The sequence below is a fragment of the Drosophila eugracilis genome, unplaced genomic scaffold, assembly GCF_018153835.1.
Source record: "Drosophila eugracilis isolate 14026-0451.02 unplaced genomic scaffold, ASM1815383v1 contig_2088, whole genome shotgun sequence".
Classification (NCBI taxonomy): Eukaryota; Metazoa; Arthropoda; class Insecta; order Diptera; family Drosophilidae; genus Drosophila; species Drosophila eugracilis.
The window spans coordinates 5202424-5229418 of NW_024572964.1; the positions used below are offsets into that span (position 1 = coordinate 5202424).

The window sequence follows — 26995 nt, forward strand, 5'->3', positions numbered from 1 at the left end:
AGTTATTGAAGATTTTAAAGAGAATTTAATATATATGAGAAAGTAAATGAGTTTTAAACCATTTACACCTTAAAATGTTAAATAATTTCTTTAAAAAAGTTAATAATTTGAAAACATACTCCTATCAGACCCATAATTCATTCCCCAAATGTATGTTCTGCCTGTGCTTGCTGCTTAACCCATAAAACATCGCGTTGTTGCTTTTGCTCACTTGGCGACATACTAAACTCAACTTAAATATAAATTATGAGCATCTTAAAAAGCCACAGCGAAAGGATAATTTTCATAAATATTCGAGCCATGTGGCTGTGTGTCTGTTTGTGTTTATATGTATATACAAGGGTATGGGATGGTTGCCAGTGGAAGAGTGGAAAAGCAGCTGAGCGGTTTTTGGCTAGCAACCAACCTGATTCCGGATGGCTTCCGTTTTTAAATGCCTCTCCTTATTTCTCCTTGGCTCTGTGCATAAACACACAATTAAAAATAATATTTTCAACGCGGCGGCAATTAATTAGGCGCTCCCACATACACACACACACAAACACACACACACAGATGCAAATGGAGACTGTGCACATGTGGCGTTGGAGAGAAAAAGGCGATGGAAATCGGGGTTGGCCCACCCCCTTGCGATTATCGTAGCCACTTTTTTACTCAAACTTAGGCGGGGGACTGGGATATGTACAGGATAAATGGATGCTATTAGCTGCGGTTAGCGAGCTCTTTGATAATGGAAGTGGCTGCCTGAGGGCGTAAAAAAGCGCAGAGAAGAAGTCAGGCGAAAGTTATGAAACTGGAGATCAAAATGGAAATTTATTGTTATTTTTAAATATCAATTTGGACAGTTTTTGATGCGATAATTTCCTTTTTAAAAAGCTTTTCTGCTTAAAAATATTCTTTTATTTTTAAACTATTAATTACTCTTTGAGTATTATTAAGTTATTCACTGTTTCATAGATCATTCTAACCTAGATCTTAAAAACCACTTATATTCCAGCTTAACAAAGCTAACTTCAGCCAAATCCCAAGACCAACGATCATTCAGTTGGGAAAGAAAAGGGAATAGAAACATAACCGCCAGAAGAAAAGGAAACCGCGTACAAAGCTCGTAAGTCGTATGAAGCAGTCATGTCTGGGTGAAGCTTTTTGGCTGTTGGTTGGTTTTTGTTGTTCGGGTTTTGGCCTTATTTATGTCGCCATGAGCTGAATGGAACTAGCCGAGACTCCTCACCTTCAGCTTCTGCTATTTATTTCTATTTTGCATTTTACAGTGAAAGAAATTTGAACCAAGAAAACTACTTAACTACTGCTACTACTTATCGTATTCAATTTGAAAACTAAAATTAGTATACAATCTTACAGCACTGTTTCTAGACAAGTTCAAGTTAAGAACACTGCCTGGTAAGTTAACTTTTGAACACTTTTATTCAGGTGTAGCCAAATATATGGAAGCAGGGATACTGGCAACTGAATTTCGTATGTCTCCTGCCCCCCCTTTCAACACGGTTCTCCAGTTTTGTGGGCGTGGAATGGCTTCGCGGGAGTGCTTAGCTCTGATATATCACTAACGGCACTGCCACTTCCTCCTACCATTTTTGGCGGCCTTGTTGCTTTTGGCAATGCTCACATTAAAAGTTCATTGCTTGCGCATAAAGTACATCAAAAGCTTTGCGTACTAAATAACCGCAGTTTGAGTTTTGTCGCTTGTCGTTGCAGCCATTAAATTCACACAGGACACACACACCAGGACAGGGATACAATTTTTGGACCTCTGTGCGCTGCTAACAGTTTGTATGGTTATATTTGTATATTATGCAAATCCAAGTTTTGTTTTGGTTGAGCGCTCGTAAAAACTTTTTTGGTGGTCCGCACGTTTGTCCGCTCGGTTTGATAGTGATTCCCGCCATTATTGTTGTTATTTGCCCTGTTTTTGGGCCGGGTCAAATCGAATTTCGCATTTGCTAGGCAAAAACATTAGCGCATAAATAATGACATCTACTGGCATTTAAATTGTCTGTCATTGCCGAAACTGAAACGTTTCATTAAAATAAACCAATGGAATGGCTTACTTTGGTTTCGTTACGTTTACATAGAGTAAAATTTTATTTAAGAAACATTTATTTTGTGGTTTTTAAATCTTTCTGAAAATAGTTATATTTATCTAATACATTACTGCCTGGAAACAAATGTATAGAGCATGTTTTCAAGCCACAAATGAATCAATTTTGAAAATAGTTTATGTTCCATTATAGTCCCTGGACTTTTCGTATTCCAACTGAAAAAATCGGATTACGTTTTGGTCATATATTTGCTCCGCATTCACATTAGTTTTCCGGATTAAAAGGAGCTTTGGTTAATTGCTTTATGGCTAACCGTAAATTGTTTTAGGGCCCTTTGCTCATATCGGCGGTCCTACAATTAGCCAACTTCATTATGCCGGCTGCTAATTGCAATAACAAAAACAAACTCTAGGCAAATGTGTAAGCCATAAATGATAACAGGCAACCGGCAACTGGTAACCGCTCAACCAACGACAACCGACCGAAAATTGCCGCCAAAAGGTTGGCCATAACGGTGCCAGGAGCGGTGAGGATCTCCCACGCACGTTGTAACCGCCAGCCTCGTACCCCTGTAAATTGGCCAAAAGCCGCTTATAAAGGTAAACGCAGGGCAACACACTTTCTGGGCCAAAAAGTAGCACACAAAGTGGCGTAAAAATAAAAATGAAAAACCATAAACCCCACTCGCAAAAAAAAAAACAAAAAACAGACGACAAGAGTAGCGGCGAAACACCCAACAAGTTGTGAAAAAGTAGCACACAAAATGTATAAACGAGAAACCGAAAAGAGTTTGGGTCACGCCCTTAGAAAGTAGGAGCAGGAAGCTTAATGCCTGGAGGAGCTATGTTGCTTTATTTCAATTATGATGATGATGACAATATTAAAATGCCCCAAAACTTTCCGCACACACCCAGACATTCTGAGGGTTGCTAATTAAAAGACCAAAAAGCTATCTCTACCCCTTTTATTTATATATATATATATATATTTGGTATCTATGAGCGTATAAGCCAAAAGTCCAAAGTCATGGACCAGGCAAAGAGGTTTTTGTCGAGCACAGCCTGCCGTGTTGTTGATAACCCAAACAGGTCCTTGAGCACACAAATCACATAAATTCCAATTGAGTGCATATTCAACGAGTAAATGTGGAAAATACAAAATTTACTGTGCAGTCGACTGGGAGTTGACTCTCTACGCCACTCTACTCTATGACTCTCTGTCCCACTCTCTTGTGGGCACACAGTGCGTATGATTAATTTCCTTAATTTTGGTTATACGTATATGTGTGCCTACTTGAGAAGACGAATTCCCATTTAAACGCCTCTGCAAACACACACACACACACACACACGCATACACCCCTAGGCTGGGTGAGAAAAAAATGAAAGAAAAGGGAAGGCTGAAGACTGAAGACTGAAATCAGGGAACAAGTTTCAGCAAATTCATTAATTAAACAAATTAAGCTAATGGCTGCGGCTTGACTGCTGCCAACAAAAAGCGTTGCCGTTGCCAGGGAAGAACTCTTCAAGCAGCATGAATCAACAGAAAAGAAAATCTCTACCAAGGAGTTTACATTTATAAAAAAATAAAATATATATAAGAAAAAAGAAAATAAACTACAAGAAAAATTGTAAGAAAGTTGGAGAAAAATATTTATTTGCTCTCGCCTCAGGCCAAGCCTGAAAGATCCATTAAAAATATGAATAAATTGTTAGCAAAAATAAATTGAACATGGCCTTTTATTGACAGGCAACAAGAAAGCTAATTTGACTTTAGGATTTAAAAATACAAGCCGCAAATTTCTTAAGACCAACTGGAATATATTTTACACATTGCCAAGTCTTTTCATTTTCTATTTTTAAAAGGTTAGGTGAATGGGAATCGAAGTATGAAGATTTCTGAACAGCCTAAGCCAGCTTTGCTTTTGAATTTTTAATTTGAGCTTATTTTTTCATTAAACTGAAAACTATGGGATGCTATTTTAAGATGATGCTGCTTTCCAAAATGGTTTCCTTAAATAATGAATAGTGGAAGAAGCAAATCTCTCTAAGAATATATATATGAATATTTTTTAGAAGATAAAAGAACTGAAAATAAAGATTTTGTATTAAACATTTTCTTAGTTTTACATCTAAAGAAGACATCTTATCGCTCACATTAAAAACTCTTCATTTTAACTACTCTTCTAACAATGCCAAATCACCCCGTATTAAATGTTGACAATCGAGCCTACTGTTCCGCCTCTGAAGTGTATCCTTTTGTCTTTAAATGGCGTTTAACTTCAAGTGCCTGATGTCGGCTCAAACTTTTGCCAGTCAAATTTGTGAAATTAATGCGATTTTCCCGCCTCCCAACATTGTCCCAGTGGCAGTTGTCGTCTATTGAGTGCGGTGTTGCGGTTGCCCCAAAGTTGCTTAAAGTTTTGCCACTTTGCAGCTTGCGAGGATTTCAATGGGACGCATCCGGCGTAGCAGCTCATCCACTCCGGACAAACTTATGTCATGCATGCATAAATATATTTATAGTTACAAGCGGAAAAATGTGCCATGGCCATTGGGAGGTGGGTAAGCCCGCAAAACGCTTCCAACTGCGTACCAAAGATTTATTGTGGTGATTTATTTACCGCCCCCTCTTATACGAAATGTATAAGTGTGTGTGTGTGAGTGGGCCAGGCTCGAAGCTTATTTATTTATTCATTTTCTAATTTATTGATGTTTGTCTGACCCAAAGCGTTTTGGCCCCGACCCTCTTGGCCATCAGCTGTTCGGCTGATTAGCCCAGGAACTCATCTAGAGAGAAAAGGAAACGCGGGGGCAACTTTGTGCAAAGAAACAAGCTTCTAATTTCAAACCAATTTAAGTCTGAACAACTAAAGTCCTCTCACTCCAAACTTCTCTGAGAAATACTTGTATAATTTGTGCCTTTGGCACTTTTCAGACTCCTTTCCTCAGACTCACCCAAGTCGAGCATAAAATTTCCAAAAACAACGGAAAAATATTCTTATTTTAGCTTTGGGGAGGCCTTTGAGATATTCGGATTAACTCCACCTCCATTTCGGCAGTTTATATTAAGTCTATCAAAGGGCATTGATAATTATCATTGTGTATTTGGATTATGTATTATGAATTTCACACCTGCAGGCGAAATTACTGCTTAAAGCCTATCTAACTGGTTGTTAGCAAATCTTTTTGATGTACTTTAAAGTGTGATTTTGTATTTAATGGGGAACAGTTTATGTTAGTTGAGATCTAACACCTTTAAAGAAGGTTAAAAAGTATTTTAAAAAATCTAATAGAGTATTCACAGCTTTTTCTGGTTTTATTTCGCAAATATCTTTCTTTTGTGTTTTTGGTTTTTAAAGTTTTTAGATTTATTTGGCGCGTTTTTACTGAAATAACACGCGCAGCAGGAGCAAAATCAGCAGCAGATCCTGAAAATTCTATTCCAGGCAGACGCTGAAAACTCAAAAGCAGGAGGAGATGGAAGCCGACATGGATTTTTGATATACTCCCGCATTGCTCCATTTGGCGGGGTTTTTCTTCTATTTTTTTTTTTTTTGTTTTTCGGGGGCGCTGCTGCCGCCTCGTCTATTTGCCTCCACTTGGTCTGTGGTATTTTTTTATGCATTTGCATAAAGCGAAATGTATTTCTATGCTATGTACTATGTTCCACGCTCTTCCAGCTTTTCCCACAACTGTTTTTTCTGAGTCTGCTTTTATTGCACGTTTCCCTTTTTGGCCATTACCGCACACAGTTGCATTTTAATGAGCGCCGGCTATGGGCACCTGTGCGCACGTGTGCAGACTTCTTTCAATCACTGTCTGCCCGGCTCCTCAGTCTGTTTGTTTTTTTGTTTGTTTGTTTGTTTGTTTTGCCAGCGATTTGTTTGCGGACTAAAGACTCGATGCGCCGTCGGTCGCCCCCCACTACGTCATTATAATGCAACTGGAACTTGAGCTGAACTGACGCCTTGCCCTCGTCCTGTCACTTAATTAAAAGGTTGGAAAATCAACACAATCAGCAAAAAAAAATATATAAAAAAAAAGTACAAAACGACCCCACAAGAGCTCAGCTCAGACCGAAGCGGACAACTTGAAGTTTTGAAAGGATCTGGCAGGGGTGTAAGTTGCATTTTTTAAATGGGGATTTAATATGTGAGTGTTTTATGACAGCTTTTACTTTAAGTAGAAGATATTAACACATCCACCAACATATTTAGGTCATTTAATTACAGGTTTTAGATTTTTAAATACATTTTGAAAGTTGATTCGTCAAACACGCCACAAGCCCCAAAGGGCTTATATCCCTAAAGAATCCCCTTTCGTATGCCTCTGTCTTTTGAGTGGGTGATTCGAGGACTTGGCGGATTTTATCGCGCTCGCCTTTGGCTGATTGTGCCAATTATGCAGCGAAATGCGCTGCTCCGAATCCGAATCGCCCTCAAGTGGTTTATGCACTTTCAAATCATAATAATAAATCCAAAAGGCGCTGCCAGGCAGCAGGAGCAACAAGAACAACAAGGACGAGGACAACAATGGGCTGCCGGGCTGAGCAAGTGCCATTTGGGTTTCTGCCTCGATGGAAATCATTTAAATTTATCGCAAGCTGCATTTCACGCCCTGCACTCTTAATCAGCCGGCGCCGTTTTTTGGCATTATCCGTGGCCCATTTTCCGCCAACCCACTTGGCCGACCAACTTTTTGGGAAAAAGCGAATATTGAATTTTTCATTTTAATGCTTACCCAAAAGAAATATACACCAACTTTGCCTGAGAGGCGAGCCTGCAAAAAAGAGTTAAGAGAAAGGGGAAACATTTTAGTTACGCCCCAGTTGGAACTTTAATAAAGAAATAGAACAAACAATTCGTGTTGATAAATATTTATTATAATCCGGCCACTCAAAGTTCATTTTCACCGTCCGCATTTTATTTATTTGCGCATAATTATTAATCCATAACTCATTTGACCAGCAGTCAACAATAATTCATTACCCTAATCAGAGCTCGGTGAAATGTAATTTTAATTTCACTGCAATTTGCAATGCAGATTGGTTTTTTGTTTTTCCCTCTCTTATACAAATTTTGAGAATTATGGTGTTCATATAGAGTGCTGCGATGGCTGTCATAAGTGACGTGATTGATTGATGATGTCATTTAAAGCGACCAACGAAATAACAGTAGCAGCAGCAGCAGCAGCAGAGGCAGCGCCAGAAGTAACAACAAACTTTTCGCCTCAAACGTGCCAACGTGTAAATAAATAAATAAATCAAATAAAAAATTATTGAATCAACAACGTAAAATAATTAAATCAACATGAATGATTTAACGCTCCAAATGTGTTGAAACAAAACCCATCTGACATATCCCCACTACGGCCATTCCACTCGACTCCCCACAAAGCATCCAATCACCATGGCTCACACCTGTTCGGATTGCCATGAGCTGCACACCTTTTTGTGTTGACAACTGCTGACAGGACGACCAGCAAAAACAGTAGCAGCGCCGACAGCGGCAAACCATGTCTATGAAATATCATATATAAAAAATGCAATGGGACAAACTAAAGTAAACTTATAAAAAAAAACAACAGCAGGGCTTTCTATGTTTACCGAAGAATTGAATACTCTGCTTGATGTTTGACAAACTTTCATAGAAATAACTATTATATTTTTAAATTACATTTTTCAAGGCTTAATATTATTTATTTTAACTATTTAAACTTATAAATAAGAAACTGCTTCTTTAATAAACTATTATTGTGGAGCAAATATTAATTTTGAATTCACAAAACATAATTTAATTTACCAAGCATTTATAATTGAACAAGAATGTTGACTAATTGCAAGAACAATACCCTGTGTATGCTTTATAAAAAAATATAAAATATTTATTCATAAAATACAAAACCTTGCCAATCAAAGGAATCCCATTATATGAAGACACAAAGTAACTCAATAGTTAACCTATTTCGGAATGCCAGCATTTCGTAGAAAAAACATTTAAGCCACTAATGGTTCGATTTTTATTCATAACAATGGCTGCGTTAATTAACCGATTTAAAACCAGATAAATAATCCCTTTATTAAAAGCAATACACACTCAATTCATCTGTGCAAATTCCAAACGGCTGCGACACAAAAGATATTTCCCAACATTTTTTTTCACCGCATTTTCTTGCCATCCAACAAATATGCATTTCTCTAACCCGCAAATATGAGCTTTGTTGGAAAATGCATGCAGCGTTTATTTTAAAAGGTTTTATTTTCGAACTGCGGATATTTGGTAGCTTACAAAAATGCATTTAAACGGTTGGCTCAAACGAAGGGGTGGTAGGGATGGGTGGTGGTAATAAAATGCCATGACAAACGTTACGCATACGCCGCATGGTCCGCGACTCGGAAATGGCCGCAAACGGGTAAAAAATGAAGAACATGAAAAGTGGGGAAAAGTGAGGAAAATCGTGGGGCAAAAAACAGTAACTTTAATCAATATTGAAGCAGTTTTTGAGGCCAATAAATCATTTCATAATCAATTTTGCCACCGACATGTGTGTGTGTGTGTGCGTTCGTGTGAGTGTGCTTGGGTGGAAATGCAAAAAGGGGCAGCTCGAAAGGACACAAAAAGAAGCAATAAAAAAAGCACAAAAAAACTTTGAGCCACCTTGTGTCATGTGCCTGTATGTGTGCGTGAGCGATAAACAAGCCACATGGATAGCATACACTCACACACTCGCTCAGTGCGGCATTGTGAAGTGCAAAAAAAAGAAAGCAGCGCCAAAATAATCAACAGATGTTGCCAGCAACAACAACAAGATGAAGCGCAGGACACAGGCCAAATAGCGTGCGTGTGCCCTCTGCCAGAGAGTGTGTGTGTGTGTAAATGAAAAGCGGATGTTGAAAGTTCAGCGCAACTGACAGGACCAAGCACAGGGCTGCATCAACAATGACAGCAGAAGAAGCAACAGCGGCAACGGCAGCAGGAGCAACAGACCCCAAAAAGTATGCTACGGATTCGAGCGGAAATTAAGTGTGACCTCTTCGCGTGGCTGTGAACAGAAACGGAGTAGCAGGACGAGAAATAGGGAGAGAGGAAAAGAAGGAAGGGGAAAGAGGCAGCTGAAAAAACTTAGAAACTTCACTGAACTATAAGATACCCAATTTTCTTTTTATTTAACAAAATTTTAAGCAATGTTTATCATCGTCTTAAGAGAGCATTTCTACATTCCTATTTCTCTTTTATTTTCCTGGCACAGCTTTTTTCTACTATACCTAACCTACTCGATATACAACCAATATACCCTTGAACTCCCCACAATACCGCGTGTAAAAAAACCGCGGCGCATATCAATGGCCAGTATGCACTATGTAGTTGGGGAATGGCAAGGGGACTGACTGACGGACAATCGCCAAGTGCTGCTCCGTCACTCCATTTTCTGTTGCCATCGGACCCGCTTCACGATTCCTCTACTCCTTGATCCAGACCATCCCGAAAAACCCATCACCTCTACCCCGCCAGTAACCCTCACCCATTTGTGATTGTGTTTGCGTGTTGTGATGCGTTCAAAATTGTATTTGCCTAGAATTGTTCACTGGGGAGAAGGATGCAGCTCCAATTGGGTTCCCGGCTGCTCCCGGATTTTTTCATTGCATTTGATGAGTACGTTGTGAGGGGTTCATGGACCCTCCCGCCCCCGTGAAATGGTTTTGTTATCAAACAATTTTGTTTGGCAAACAGCCATTGAAATGCTCCGATATGTATCTATGGAAGACCGTGTAATAAAGCCGCTCAACTGAAGCCAATAACCACGCCTTCAAATACAATAAACTAGCAAAACCGGTGGGCAAAACCAATTGAATTTGAAGGCAATCAAAAAATATTCCGAATTTATTCCGTGTTAGGGGAGATACTTCTATGCTAGACTCCCTAAACTTGATGGATTGACCAGCAAAAAGTTCCTAGCTCAGCGGAAAGTTATCTCGAAAATGGCCACGTGTCTGGGTCATAAGTAGGTAAACTGTAGGACCAAATAAAATACGATAAAGTGCTATTACAAAGCGCAAAGTGCAATGATTAATCAGATTTATTTGTCAGTTTTATTTCGTGCTAAAAGTGTCAAAGAGAATATTTATAAAAGTTTATTAACACTAAGTACTTGGGCACAAACACAGGAACAGAAGCAGCAAAAGCAGCAACAGCGGGCAAGGGAGCACATTAGAACTGACCATAAAACACAAGCAAAACAGTTGCCAAGAACAACAAACAAGAACGACATCGAGGAGGCCAAGACGGGAGCAAGTTGAACGCCCTGGAGCGATCCCACGAGCAGACTTCAAGTGCCACCAGAAATAATACCAACAAGCAGAGCAGGAGCGCCAACAACAAGGAGCAGCTGCTGTCCGTGGGTAAAGACGGGGTTGGAGGTGATTTGGTGCACTTAAAGAAATATTTGAAGAACTTGAGAAAGAATTCGAGAGTTACAGAAGTCTTTAAAAGTTTTATTAGTGATCCGAAAACCCCACAAAAATATAGTTTGAGGTCTCAACGAATATTTTTTATAAAAATATATAAAAATAGTTTGCTGTTTCTAACATTATTAGTTTATAAATATTTTCAAAATTTCTCTCACTGCAATAGGACAAAAAATCAGCCACAGTGCGAAGTGCAGAGAAAGTACTTAGGATGTCTTTAAGTTCAACATAAAAAACATTGGCGCTTACAACTTGGCCCCAAACATAAATCCCGCAAACACACAATCACACTCCCACACGACATTTATACAAATACATATACATATACGACTATATATATATATATATAGAAACAGACAGCGCAGACAACACATCGCACATATTAAGACAGATTTTGGCCTAAGGCTGCCATCTCAGCTGGCCTGACCAGCATATTTAGGCGGATATTTATGGCCCAGAGTGACGGGAGCCAGTTCCCAAGAATCGGGATATATATGCTCTATGGCCAGAGCCATGGCAACATGGCAACACATGTGCATATTATCTGTGGCCTGTGTGCGTGCGGGTTTCCTAGCTGGAAAAGTTTCAATAGCCAAATGCCTATTGACGGCGAAGAAGTGACCCGAAAGCGAACCGAACGGGAAATGAGATGCTGTTGGCTTGGCAAAGCAAGCGGTTGGCGGGGAAAAGCGCCGGGAAATGTCTTCCTGCATGCCGGGCCACTCAATGACAAGTGGCAAATGCTTGCCGGAGTACAGAGTCTTACATAAGTCTAAGGAACAGTGGGTCAAGAGGCAAGTACATAACTCTGATTCCCGTTCTATACTATTTCAAAGATATTCAACATTTTATTTTAAAACGTGGTTTATGCATTGTTTTTATAGAAGAATTTTTAAGATCAATATTTTAGGTTTTTTAACCTAGAACTAATTTTGCAAGGAAAATAGGAAAAACCCGTATAAGATCCTGTTTAGATACACTGTACAAATAAGATTTATTTAAAATCCTAGATGTTTGTTTTTCAGTCAATGTCCTTTTGGTAAGCTCTTTACAGCCCGCAGGAATTTTTTTGTATTGCGTTGGCGTTGAAATGCCAAACATTGATATGATGCCGAGGACCTTGACAAGGGAGGCTACTTTATCGGGTGCCACCCCTCTACTGGGCATTTGGGAGACTGGAACAGTTGCCACATGCTGCTGTGGTGGCCAAGCAGCGGGGGCGTATGAGTAACTTAATAAATTTGACAACAATGCCGCACAAAGGCAAACAAATGCAGCTAACGTTCAACAACCAGAGCTGTCACCAATTTGTGCAGCTTGGCCATTGTTGCCATTGTTATTGTTCCTCGGATTCGTTGGGTTGTGGGGTTGGGGAAATGGTGGTGCATTTTCAATTTGTTTTCGTGCTCTGCGGCGCGGCTTGTAAACAAAATCCGGCGGAAAATGCGAACAAGCACCGCTTACGAGAAGTCAAGCGTCCAAAAAGTCAAAAGGAAATGCTATTTTGTCACCCCAGCACCCGGACTGTTACCCCCCATATCCTACTCATTCCCAAAACCATTTTTGGTCAACGTTGACAAGCGTGTGTTAAAGTCAACACTCCTAGTGCCTCCCAAATATGTACAAATTGCCGAATGTTTGTTTGCCAGTCGGTTTCGAGCTGAAAACGCTTCTTTTCGACTTTTGAAATGAATTCCATTCGAACGGCTGCACTGGGATGTTTTTAATAAATATCCCGTCCAGACCACAAAACGCACTTTGGCTTATTGAAATTGAAATTGCAACGATCCAGCATACAATTCCCATAAATGTACTAAGTTTTCGCATTGCCGAAAAAGAAAAAGCCGTAAAATTGAATGGAAAAAGCATTTACTGATATGCCAGTGGTCAGAATGCATTAGCCGGGATGCACTTGCTCACAGTCCAATTAGCAGGAACCAAGCCCAGTCCTTATCCTCATCTACATCCACATCATCATCATCATCCGTAGAGTCCTCAAGAGCGTCGCCTCATTAGGGCAACTCGTCAAACAATCCGCGAGTGGAGGCCGTCGGCAGTGCCATCTGTCATTTCAGTTTTTTTGAGCTGTTTCCACTGCTCAGCCGTTGGGATAAAATGTAAAAATCACAGATATGGAAAAATATAAAATTTTTAAAAAATTATTTTTTTCATAAAAATGATAAAAAATACAAGTTAAATTATGAAATGAAAAACAGCCTACATCAAGGTACTCAAAACTCTTTTTCCCCATAGAAAACGTCATCTAATTTGAAATTCTTTCCTGCTGCTGGGCAGTGGAAACAGTTTGAAAAATAAGCAAGGCCCTTGCATTTCGTATTTTTTAGTATTTGCCCGTTGCCGTCTCACAAAAGCCACCTTACACATGCTATTAATGACAGAGCCACTCGGTGTGCGGCTGTGTGTATGACTAAACATTTACATTTCATTAAAACTAAAAACAACACACAAAGCAGTAAGCACGACACGAAAACGAAAAAAGAAAAACGAATACGCAAGCTAAGCAAATACATATGCAGAAACGGAAAGAGAAATAGAAACTGAATCACAGGATATATATATATAGCCATAGTTTTGGGCAAGGTAATGCGGCACAAGTTAAGTGGGTGGATGGGTGGCTGGGTGGCTGGTTGGTTGGTATTTCACCTGTCCGCTGCTCACGATGAGTGCCACTCGAGGAGCTGAGGTAGCGAGCTCAGGGATGTGCGATGTTCCTCAGAATGGCATTACTATATCTGGGCAAATGCACAGAGAAATAAATAACATAAGATTTTGAATGGAAATTATGTATTTGACTTGTCATTATAATTCAATAATAATAATTTAGGAATTAAAAAAAATGTTAGATTAACCTAAGAAACCTAACCTAAGAAACAACATACTTTTGAGACATCTTTAAGATCATGTATCCTTGTTAAACTAAAGTTAAAATTTTATTTTATAATCCCAAATTATGTTGCTGAGTGTATATATCTGTTCCACCGACTGTTGCATCATATCGTTTTTTTCTTCCAAAAAAAAAATAAAAAACAGCACACAGTTCTAGACGGGGGACACACACATACTTAACTCGACGTTTTTCACTCAACGAGCTTTTTACGTAACAGGCAACAAAAGTGTAGAAGTGCAACACCAACAACAATGCATTCCACCTGCTTCCTCTACGCAAAAGTTGGGCCAACATCAGAATGGAATGTGGTTCATTTGGGCCATAGCCGCTCGTTCTCGGAGCGAGAGTAGCGAAATAAATAGTATATTTTACCCGAGTGCCACTCATGAAAATTGCAAAAAAACAACAAGTGCAGGCCGGGTTGAGTCCTATGTGGGTCCTTCGTCTCAGCGTGTATGTGTACACTGGGAGAAAAATAAACTCTTTAGGCATTTTAGTCAGTAAAAGTCTCTCACTTGCTATGCTTTCACGTTTCAGAAAAGTTATTGGGAAAGAGAAGACCAATCGCTCCTATATCTCTCTAAACATGTTGACCGTATTTAATTCTAACTTACACCGTTTTTTCTTAGTGTACTTCCTGTGCCTACCACTGCCGAGTGCCAGTCAAATATGAATTGGTAGTTGCCCGGCCCGACTTGGCCTGCGCTGACTCTTGCAGCATAATAACAAGAAGTTATTGTGCCTCTGTCTACATGCAACTGCAGCAATGCAACAAAGCCGGCCACTCTAGACCTTTCTACCTCCTCGCAAGCCCTTTCACCCATTGACCCCTCGACCCCTTGGCCCATTGTTTTCAGTGCAATTTCAGGGAATTCAGGTGGCCCCCAGTGAGCGGGAAACGGAGAAAAATGAAGCCTAATTACGGCTCATGTTTAGCCGCTCCTCCATTCAATTAAATGGAATGCACGTGCCTCAAACCAGAGGCCATAACTGCAAACCAGAAGCCAACACAAAAAATGCAATAATCATGGCCCACAATGTATGTATGCTCAGGGAGCATTTCATAAATTGCTCGGACTGTATGGCAGAGCAGGGGTAGCTGATGCATTTGGGAGCTATGGGAGCTGGAAATTCTGCTGCTCTCGCAAATGTTTAATTAAAAATTAAAGCAGCTAGTAGCAGTACTATTTGCCCGCTGATGTTTGCCTTTGAGCAGGAAACAAAATGCAATTCGTTTTAGTTTTGCTTGTGCTTTGCTTTTGTTACTGCAGTTGTAGGTTATACATTTGCCATTTGTTATTTCAAGCATGTAAGCATTTGACAGCGAGTCCTTTTCGCAGGGAATTGCAAGGCTTGCGAGATACTCTAGCTAAGTTAGGGAAACAAACTTCCTTGAGTTATACATTTTATTACTTTCAGATTAAAATAAAGTCTTTGAAAAATCCATAAAAATGTTTAAAACTTTATTTTTCTATATTTTCCTAAAACTATTTCAATAATCACTTTTAATTTTCAACAATCTCTTTGGAAAAGGATTTATTTCCCCTATGATAAACCAAACAAAGTATTGATACAAAATTTCAATTAAGGAAATATATTCATGGAATGCCAAATAATATCTCTTTCCAATTTGCATTAATCAGCTGTCATTGAGAGTATTTTTTTAACTCACAAAATGCAATTTAAATGCATATGGCAATAAGAATTAAAGAAAATTTCAGTTCGCATGCCAATCATAATTAAAGGAATACTGTTTCATAAATCAGAAATAAATGAAAATATTTGGAAGTACAAAATATATCTTTTCCTATTTATTAAGTATCAACTTAGTCCTTTGAGGCAGAGGGAAAAAGTGTTACTTAGCTGCTGAGAGGTAAGGGTATAATGAAAAGTGTCAAGGCCCACGCTGGCAGCCACTTAGCAGCCAATAAATTGTAATTCGACACGAGCTGGTTGCCGACACATGCAGCAGGCAAGCGGGCAGGAGGGCAGGCAGAAAGGCAAGGGACATTTCGCTCACTCCTTTTCCTTGTGAAATGGAAAATTAATTTTCAAACGATTTCGTTTGTCGACGGCTTCGACTGGCTTTTCTTGAAGCTGCCAGCAAAGTGTCGCTCGCTTCACGCTTTATATTACTTTCATTTATTTTGTTTTATTCGCCGAGCGGATTGCACGGCGGCCACGCCCACGACGCCAGCATACAAGTGGCAAATAAATTCATTAGTGGCACAAATTAGTTGGATGCAGTCGAGCGGGTCGGGTGGCGGGGTCAGCGGAGAGCCAAGGCTGCACAGCCAGGGCAAAAAGGACACTAAAGTGCTTTCAATTTCAATTAAATTTGCCACTTGCATGGCCCCCAGTTTCTCTGCATCGTGAGTCCTGCATCCTGCAACGGCAAGTGCAACGTGCTAGGAGGTTACCGAGGGTTGGTGGTGTCAACTGGGAAAATGGGAAATGGGATTGCGATTGTGCGCCTGCTGACTCAGGGGCACATTTAAAGCTCGTTTAAGCGCTCGTTTCGCTTCATCTGGCCTTATCCTGGCAGCCTGATTAAGTAATCAAAGCATTTGTCAGCTACTTAATCTATCGTCAGCCACTTGGCCACCGCTGCGTATGCGTAACTTGTTGAAACAATCAGAGAAAAGAGCAGCTTAAAGGGTGAGCTTGAACTGTGATTGTAAAGGAAAGCGAGAAACAGATGGAAAAATGAAATTTAGGAAGAAAAATGTTTAAAAATTAAAGTTATTTAACAAATGGCCGTAAAACAGTTTGAATGTAGTTAAAGTTCTTATTGAATAAATCTTCTAAAATTTTGATCTAAAATAACTTTCTTCCCATAAAATTACCAAAACAATCCAAATAATTTATTATTTATTGCCGTGCTATCATTAAACCCACCTCAGGGGCCATTAAAAAGTCTTCAAAACCAGATTTTCCATTGAAAACAACTACCTAACAAATTGTGTCATATTTGTTGGACAATGTGAAAGCCCCCAAACAGTTTTGTTGGCAATCAGCGGCATCTCGCAGTCGGAAAGCAGCGACAACCGAAGGCAGTCAACAATCAACAAGGATATTACAAACATGTGTTTGCCGCCACAGTAACTCATGACCCCCTGCCACTTCACCACCTTTCCTTTCAACCCACACAACCATCCACCACCCCCTCCACATTTGTCAATACCCACACAGACACACACACACATACATATTTGACTTGGCGCCCACTTCCGTCCTCCATTTTTGCCTGTGACCCCAAGCAAAACAAGCGAAAAACACCGAAAATGTTTTATATTTTCAGCAAAACCAGAAATATGTTGCATATGTGTATATGTGTGTGTATATGAGGGCGTATGGGTGCTCGGGGGCGTGGCTGTCACGTGCCTACCGCTGTTAAATGTACTTTAAAAATCACTTAACGCATTTAGCATTGATTTTCTAGCAGACCCGTTTTATCTCCTTACGCCATATTTATTTTTGCATATTTTCATCAAGGATTATGGCTGCAACCCCCCAAAGCATTTTCCCCATTTCCCATTTCCCAGCCATTTCCCCAAATTTTGCACATACATCAAGACAGAATCCTTGAGCAGCAGAGCCATTAGAAAACTGATATTAAATTCAATTCAATTTGGCGAAATTTAACGTTTTTTTTTTTTTTTTGTTTCTCTGTTTTTATGTATAGCAAAATGAAATTTCAAATTTTAATGAGCAATCAACAGAAAAGAAAAACCGGAAAATAATAAACGTAAATGGTATCCACGCAGGATGCGAGACTGAAAAACAAAGCAAACAAAGCCCCAAATGCTTAAAGTAAATTCAAATTTAATTAGGATTTTTTTCGTAACGTTTTGGGACTTAAAAACGGAGCTGAATGGAGTGGGCTGTAAGGAGGCGGCGGCACCACGCCCCAGTGGACTAAATGTAAATGAAAATTGACGCAAGGCAAGTTTATTAAAATGCGATTTGCATAAGCATGTGGAGGCGGGGATGGACCGAAGGTGAGGCCAATGAATTTTAAGGTGACTCGGCATGAAAAGTGGCAGATGTGGCAATGAAAATGTCGGAAAAGTCAACTGTCCGCATTAATTTCGTGCCATTTTGGTCCCCATTTTTCAGTTCGCTCTGCACACGCACATTCGAAACTCAATTAAAAGTGGCCCAAAGTACTATGGAATCTGTCTATCTCAACAGGTGACAGCCAAAGAGGCCATTAGCTGAGTCATCAGGTTGGCCAGTTGATTTTTAATTGAGAAAAAGTGAATCAGTGATAAGGTTGCCTATTAATGAATAATAAAAAAAGGAAGATTAATGACATAAAAGGGGATTTATTTGGTTTACTTATTGTATTTATTTAAATTTAATTTAATTTCAAGAACATTTCTAGTTAACTCATTTGGTAGAGTGCTTAAAGAACCTTAATATCTTAGACATTCCTCTCCCAAACTTCGCATATTTGGGTTTCATTTTAATTTCCTTGTTGGCGAATAAATTACCGAAGTTTTGCATCTAATTTACTGAAGAAGTACTCGCCCTATAAGACTTAAGTCCTCGACGACAGTAGAAAATGGGAAATTATTATTGCACGAGCTTTTCAAGGAAATCAAACTCGCAAAGAGAAGCTTTCCACACAAAGCGCATCAACTCAATTCATGTCAATTTTCCCTTTCACCGCCGGCAGTCAGGTATTATGTCCTTTGTGCCGCCCCCAGAGGGGGAAAATAAGAGGTCGATAAAAAAGCGAGCCACACGTGCGCGGCCATAGAGCTATAGAACTATGTGGCATCATGCGGTGGCAGCTGCAATCAATGCACTTTTTTTTATATTTTTTTAATTGCTTAGCATAGGAAGCGCGTGGCAACAATTGGAGCGGATGGCCAGGGCTTCCTTTGCCGGCTGCATCCGCTATCGGTTCCGAACCAATTGAAAAGCGGCCAAAGACGCCATAATTGACGTTGATCCAGCTAACAAAGAACCACTCTTGGTCACACTGAGGGAAAAGTTGGAAAGGAAAAGGGAGGCCGGGGGTTAAAACGTAAAACTCAAATTGAAAATTGTTGTCATCGTAAATTGGGAATAATTATTTTTAATTGTATGCCGCATGTGGTAAGCGAATTGCATGTGAAATGGAAGTTTTTGGGGCCGACATATCAAGTATACGCCGCATATACGTTGCACATACATCAAGTATGCGCCGCATGCGAGTGCATAAAAAACGCATTAAGCAAACAACATTAAAATTAACTTAAAATGCCTTAATATAGATAGACACAGGGCAAATGCGTTTGACACATTAACTTAATCGCATTTACCCCGAAATGGAATCAGTTTCAAACGTAACTTTGCCTCTGCTTTCCACTCGCAGTAATCCAATAAAAAGAAATGTGTTTGATGTTCGCATTACAAACTAATTACATCCACCAGAGCTGGTCGGGATATTTTAATTAATATTTGTCATTGCATTTTTACTAAATGCATATCTGCCTAAAAGTCCAGCCATACTTATGCTGCTGCATGGTCAGGTAGATACGTATATGAGTTTGCTTAGATAAATATTTGTTTGTAAACATGCTGAATTAATTGGAATTGTTTCGAGTTACATGGGGATTTTAGGTTATTTGATAGGCCAAAGCAAACAAAACCAAATCCCCAATCCTCCCCGCACGCAATCATCAAACGAAATTAATTTCCGAGTGCAAAAAATAATCATTCGAATCATTTCTCTCTCCATAATTGCCATTCGATATGCGAGAGAGATCAAATTTAAATTTAAATTAATGTTTCGGCCAGCACTGCAGCATTGATAAGTTGCAGCTGCGAAATTGCCTGATTTGCATATGGCCAAGAAACATAACCCAAAGATACTCCACACTACTCCCAGTGCCGTTCAAACTAATAATTTCCATTAAGAATTCAAGTTGCATTCGTGCTTCAGAACTCTGTCACTACTCATTAGCGATAAGTGCAAGATTGAGTCTGTAAAGTCGAATCTCATTCGACATGTTCAACATTGTTTGGCAATATACAAAAAACATTTTTTGTGGAAATCGTATTGGTAAAAAGGACATTTGTTTGCTCAATTTGCAATGTTTCCAGCTTCCGTTTGAAATTTCGCAAATATTTGACAATGCAATGCGCAAATTGCCTTGGGTATATGTGGATGCCGCAGCAAAATATATTGGCGAAAGTGTAATGGGCGAGAGGGAAATTTGTGTTGAACGCAATTTGTTTGTTTTGATGGAAAGGGAGAGGGAATCGATTTTTGTCATTAAACAAGGGGTTTTCCAAGCGAAAGCGGATTTTTACACCTTTAAATTGGTCATATAATATCGTATGATTCATTTTGAATTAGTTATTAATCTATGAAACTATTTTGATCTATGCAATAAGTAAATTCTGTTGATTTATCCAGCACAAACTAAACAATTTTAGTTACAAAAATCCCCTTTAACGACTCCAAAAATTTATTATCAACCTAATTTAAAATCCCCACAAACTTTGAGCTAATTCAACCCCGTCCCCAGGTGAACTTTACACTTTGAACAACTCGAACTCGATCAGTGTCACTTACCCAAACAAACTTTCCACGTTTCAGTTCACTTCAAAGTGCAAATTAGTTTTCTTTGGCGGCTAATTTTTTGTCGGTCTGCTTCGGACACGTTCTAAACTCGTTGCTGGCTCAATAAATTAACCGAAAATCCTCTGCCAATGGGTTTTTCTAGTTCTACGGTAGTTTTTATTTTCTTTTCTTTTCTTTTTTTCTTTTTTGGTTTTTGGTTTCTATCGCACACAGACAATCAGGAAGCGCGGCAGAGTATTAAAAACTCATTAGGCCAACGAGCGAGGACGCTGGAGACTATGCTACTCTTTTTCTTCTTTTTTTAATTTATGCAAATATCGACCGCACATATGCACACAGGAAGCGGTTTTTGGATCTGGCGCAAAAGTCTGCGGGAAGTGTTCGTCCTTTTCGAGAGTTTTTTTTTTCTTTTTTCTGTATTATTCCGGTAACTTGGCGAAAGTAAATCGAATGTCAACCGCACACATGCAAGGCAAACACTTAATCAAAGGCACACACACTAGCCGAAAAAAAGGTAGAGAGAGAGAGAAAGAGAGGTCCTGCTGCGGGGGAGGTCCTGCTGTCAGAAACACGTGCGATACGTGACCTAGGCCAAGCGTTAAATTCACGCGCCAATCTACACGACTTTACTGTACTTGTAGGTTTTCTTCTTCTTTCAGAGAAATCGCAAAATTCGGAATCAGAATCGTATTCGAAATCGTAGCTGCAGATGTATCTGTATCTTAACCACACACATACACGTGTCGACCAAATCCGCTTAGGACAAACTGACGACTGATTCTGCAAGTTGGCCAAAAACTTCGCATTGGCGGCGGCTTGCTTCGTTCCTCATCATCCGTCGGCTGGCCACATCGGCTATATAGGAGATTTCCCCCCAACATATATAAATCCGGAGGCCCAGAGCTCCGCAATTCGCGACCTGCCACACCATAGAAGAGAGTGCCTTAAGAGAGACTGTTTCGTTTTCCAATCGTTTCGTTGAGGGAAAGCGCAACTAGTTTGCCACACTGGAAGTGAAAAGTGCCAAATGTGTGGCATTGGAAGTGCTTCAGTTTACCTCAGGACCCCCTCTCTCTCTCCCTCTCTCTTAGTCTCTCCTTTTAACTCCCATAAGTAAATACCGGCCGCTCGTTTTGTTTGCCCAATTAAATGCCACATATGTCATAAGCATAATCTCCCTGCCCCACCGAAAACCAGTGCTACGAACCCCTTTCAACAGTTTTTTTTAATTAATCATTAATAAGAGCCACGCTCGGCTGGCGACCAAAGCAGATAAAAGCTGCCCCCAGCCCTTCGTTACCCGCGCTGAATTCAAAATTGCAGTTGCACTCCCGTTCCATGGCCTTTGATATGTCCGCTTTCCGCGGAGCCAGCAATTAGGAACAACGGCCAAATAGACCCCAAATGGCGCCCTACCACAAGCCAGGCTCCATTGGGACACAGGCAAAAATATGCTTATTTTTTTTTTAATGGATTAAATAATAATCTTTAGTTTTTTTAAATTATGCAGACTTGACAAAAAATGTGAAGAGTTTACGGTTGATTGCACGCTAATATTATTTATATAAAATAAATAAATTGAAAAAGGCATGCCCTGGATTGATAACAATTATTTATTAAATGCTTCTTGATAAAATCTAAAGAGAGTTATATTAATATAATGCAATTTAATAAACATGTTTTCCCACTTTTCATCATATTAAAATATTAAATATTAGCTCTTCATTTTTGTCAGTGCAGCTGTCAGTCCCAGTTCAATTCGCAGATGCGGCAACGAAACAGAACCAGATCACGTTCCCTGTCCCCATGGGTCGCGGGAAAGACTTTGACGCTTCGCAAGTGAAATTGCAAAGAAATCTAAAAATAACTAGAGAAAAAGATGCCCAAGATGACTAGGGAATGCTCTAATTTACTTCACAAAATAATATTTATATAAGTTAGCTCTTATTACTGCGAAATAGAAGAGAATTTTATATCATGATTAAAAAAATAAATTAAAATAGATAACTTAGTATTATTAACCTTAAGCCTACATCATATTAATTCAAACTACAATCTCTTACCCATCATAGAGCATCACTAATGAGACATCTGCCCCATCTGGGGGCACATAACTTCCTAATGCAGCGAAATGCAAACCAGACACCGCACAAACAACCACAACATTCGGCCACTTGGATGACGCCTCGCCATAGAATCGATTGTATAGGCAGGGCAGTAGCTCCCGACTCCAACTCCCTTAGTCCCCAGCTCCCAAGTTCCCGTGCCCAGTACCCAGTTCCCCGATCCGGCAATTGACCCGCGGGTCGAGTCTGTGGATCCGCCTGCGCCTCAACTGTTTCCACATGCTCCATGTGCCGGGTGATGTGCGGTTGTAAATACAATTTACTCCACTCGGTCGCACACATTCCAATGGCGCATAATTTTATTGGCTTGCCTCCGATGCACTGGGATGCGTTCCCTTGACTTCGATGACAGCAAACAGAATCAACAGTCCCTAGGTGGCACTGGCACCCCCGGTGCTGTTGGCTCTGTCCTTCCCTCTCCCTCTTCTAACCCTCCACATTCTAATGAGATATGGCCCCGGAGTCACTATGCATTTTTCTAGGCTCAACATTTGCAAACAGCAAACGGATGGGCAACCATCTGCCAACACCAACGCCATGGGCTTTATCCATGAGATGCCCCTTGTGCCAGCACTGGAAAAAAAGAGTATGTATATTCTATCAGTCTGAAATTTGAACCCTTAAGTCTTAATGTGGTTTAATTTACTTTAGTTTTCTGGTAAAAATTTCTCATAAAAATTCCCCGAAATATAGGAAAAAGAAAAAATTACTTTCAAAAATTAAGCAACTATTTTTCTCACTGCACAGGCACTTATGTTTTGCATATGAAATCGCGCACATAATCATCAGGGACACGGCGGCAGCGAACTCTGACTCTCGTTCCAACTCTCGATCCCCGGGCCGCTTGCAGAAATGCTAATTAGGCGTAATTCGCATAAAATTCGCAAACATTTGCTGTCACTGGAGTCCCGGACTCGGGATTCGCTTGGCATTCAGCTTTTGATTTACGAGTTCCAGGGCCGAACTGCCAATCTGGCCAATCTGGCCCATCAACGGCTCATCAACAGCCGCCTGGTAGTCAGAGGACCTCCGCCAATCAGCGGTCCATCCGTCATCAGCTGCCTGCTTAATTACTAAGTGTATGTGTAAGCCGATATGATTCAGTTTATTACGGGTTTCGGCTTTTCAGTCTGTTCAGGTCACAGGCCATACAGCTCAGAGTGATTAAAAGTGAAAAGTAGCATTTAACGAGGGTTTTTAGACGTATTTAAGATACCATTATTAGTATAGGAATAGAAAGACATACCTTAATATATTTAAAAACCTTTAAAGATAGGTATCTCTTTCAAAAATCCAAATAATTTACTTACCACTTAAGACCGAGACCATGAATAAATAAATTCAGAAACTCTCTTTCTTCGGCCAACTAATCTAAATTGAAAATCGCGGCAGCCAGATTGAAATTGATAAAACCATTTGCAGTTGTTTGTGTTAATTAAACGGTTAAGTTGTTCAGCGGAACTTGGACGGCGGCACTTCTCAATTCAAATCGAGTTTGGCATAGTTGCCAAGGACAAAGTCCTGGCATTATTCACTTAACGCAAGTACTTAGCATTCCATTCCAGGAGAAGCAGCGAGCAGAAGGAAGGGGCAACTATTGTCAACTTCCTTGGCCGAAAAGTGCTTCCTTTTGCCGCATACCGCTAAAAAGGATTTCAATGTCACACCGCAGCTGTTCGACGGCTCCTGGATGGTCGGTCCATTAACCCACGGGCGCATCAAGTTGGCCGTGGCGACCACAAAAGCGGTGAAAATGAAAATTCATGAAAGTTTATCACAGCGAAAAACCGGAGATGGAGCAGGATGGAGATGGGCGATGGTAGATGAAGCCAGAGCCATTCGCTCCACTTTTGTGGTCAATTAACGGCCCTCGCAGAGCCCGGAGTTTGTTTTTATGTAATGAATTTAAATGACCCACTGCGCCGGCTCATCAAGTGCTAGTGCTGCAAAGTGTTTTCCAAAAAAGGACGCAAAAGGACATTTGGACATACCAGGGCATCCCGTGGAGATTCGGACGGCCTGCCTCAAGAGCAGACATCCTAAGCCCGCCCAAGTCTCACACTCCACGAAAAAGCACCTGTCGCCGAAAAATTTCTAACAATTTAGCTAATGACTTTTAGGTGGCAGGGGTCAGTGATGTCAAATAGACTTTAATAAGCTAATTTCAAATAGCTAGAAGAAAATATGTCTTGATTTAAACAAATATTATTATATGAAAATATCAATTTCAAGGCATGACCCTAAAACCAAGTTAATAATGCACATCATTTTAGTAATAAACTTAATCAAAATTTATAAAAAATAGCCCAACTTGACCAAAAATTAGCTAAGCTCGCAGCACAATTGAGGGGTGGGGCTGTGTGTAAATACCAAATTAATTATATTCCATGCAGAGAAATTAATCAAGCGTAGCGTTGGCCAAACCAAAACCCACTACACGCTCCCAATGAACTCTATTTAACCCTAAAAACAAGCCACGCCCCCAACCGCTGTCCACCGCCCATCGCTCAGGTGTGAGCAAGAATTGTGCCCAGCTTGCGGCCATTTCATTAATCACACTCAACACTTAGCAGGAGTCTGGGCGAGGACTTGAAATTACGTCCTAGGACCTAGGTTCGGTTATCGGTTTTTGGAGGATGGGGCCAAAGTTAGGGCCCGCCTGTGGCCAATGTCAAATGGTTTTCGGTGGGCCTGTCTGGGCCAACTCCGAATATTTATTATTGTGCATATTCAATGAAGCTGGCAGGCTGATGCAATCTATTGAATCTTATTACGAACTACTGCTTAAATAAAACCAAAATCATATTTTATTTTCCAGAAACGAAAATCATTTGCATAATATTTTTTGTCTTACCTTAACCAGAAAAATTCAATATATAAGGGATTAAAGTAAGATATTCTTAGGATTTTTCGGTATTATCAGTAAATGTATACAAATTCTAGTTTTTAATTCGTTTTTTATATAACAAAATTAAGAATTTGATTTGTGATATCAATGCAATTTGAATATGTTTTCCTATTCCTCCTATATGCAATATGCTGATTCAGTGGTGTGCGTCTCTGCTTTTAGCGCTCTGTTAATGTAAGTGTCTCGGCTTTTAGTCCTCTGTTAGAGAAGGTTTATGTCTCCGCTCTAGCTCGTGCAGGCTGCTATGCTAACCTCCAGCTAAGTAATATTGAATAACTTGAAATCCATTGTTTTTTAATTTGGAAAACTTCTTGTTGTAAACAAAGTTTAAAATCTATAACGTTTTGGATAACCTTCTCAAAGCTGACTTTAAAAAATGTAAATACCTTTTATTCCCAGATTATGTTGAACAATATGGAAAATATCCAACCCATATTATTTGTTCAAAGGTATTTTCTTTCTATTTTTAAACAAAAGGCATCTGCAAAACTGGCACTTGACCTTTTGGCTTCCTATTTTTCCCAACCCACTTAATTTATGGTTATGAAAAACGATTTGATGCTGTCGTAAAGGGCAGAGGGTCAACAGGAATCAACTTCGATTGCACTTTCATTGCATGTGCCATAAATATTCCAGCCTTCATCCTGTCTGCCGCCCTCAACTTCCATTGACACCTTCATCCAATTAATTTTTCAAATTCCTAAAGGCCTTTCCCTTTTCTATCTTGCCTTTTTCCTTTTCCCCCGAAGTTGCTTATGAAAAATTCAGCATTTTGATAAACAAATAAACACATGAATATCAAATAGATGAAAAGAATTTATTTGAACAGCAAACAAAGTCAATGTACAAAAAGTAAGATATTGAATATTTGAGAAAGGAAACAGAGAGAGAATAAAATGGCAAAGAAAAACTTTTGCAAATATAATTGTAATGAGCAAGAAACTTTGGCCAGACAGCCTAGTCGGAAAATATTGTGGTCCTCGTTTCCTCTGTTTCTTTCCTTGGACTGTCGTTAAAGTTAAATGGTCTGTATGATTGCCCCAAAGAGAGGGAGGGGCGGCGGAAGGGGTGGCCCACTCTGTTACTCCAAGGTCGTAATGAAGGCAGACAAACCCAATCAGGCAGCATCGCTTACAGATTGCATTTCCCTTAGATGATTTCCTTCTTAATTTTGTTTCTCGATTTCACAATCTTTTGCTCTGCTATATTTCCCAGGAGTTCTCTTTTTGAATAAAAACGGTAGGGAAAAAGTGAAAACGAAATCACGATTATAAAAGTGAATGGTTGCTGCCTGAATATTGGAAAGGTGTTAGGACAAATCATAAATAGGGAAGATTTTTGTTTAATAGCGATTTTACAGTATTTTTATGAATTTTAACACTATCGGTCAATATTATAAGCTTAATTGCAATAAAAAAAAGTATATGATAAATCCTCAGAGATAAATTTCCAATCCAACGCACCTCGATTAGCAATTATTTTGGATTACCAGTGACAAATCAAAAATGGCTTATAAATTATAATGGAAATCTCATTGAACTATTAACTCTGCCCCATTCTCCAGCGAGCAAATGAGCCGCATAAAAAAGCGCAAAATATGTGCAATATGTGCAAATGTCAGCTTTTCAATCCGAATCAATAAACTTTGAATGGCACGCAGAGAGCCGAAAAGTGGAAAGAGGGATCGCCCAGTTAGGATTGAGGATACATTGTTCCAGGACTGAAATCCACTCGAAATTTGCCCCCTCTCATCCTCGGTTACCACTTGCCAGTTGCCCGTTCGGTGTCACATTTTGCATGATTTTGCTGACAGAAGTTTGTTTGTTGCCTGTTGACATATGGTGGGGAAAACTGGGGGGCGGGAAATCAAGGGAAAATCGGGTGGTTTGAGGGCCCATAGAGGTGATTGCCGTTTAAATTACGAAATCATGCATGAGGCTGAATAAG

General features: G+C 39.8%; 1 protein-coding gene across 2 annotated transcripts in view; it reads right to left on the reverse strand.

Moving 5' to 3' along the window:
• LOC108107756 (connectin) overlaps positions 1 to 20776 on the reverse strand; it is a 132344-nt gene extending 111568 nt beyond the window's left edge. Inside the window, exons 1-2 of one of the 2 annotated variants that reach the window (XM_017215429.2) lie at positions 20006 to 20776; positions 6803 to 6841 (exon numbers count right to left, since the gene is read on the reverse strand). The gene's annotated coding sequence lies outside the window, so the exon portion shown is untranslated. The remainder of the gene's footprint in view (positions 1 to 6802; positions 6842 to 20005) is intronic. The other variant, XM_017215428.2, reaches the window with a different exon arrangement.
• Between the last annotated feature and the right edge of the window lie 6219 nt (positions 20777 to 26995).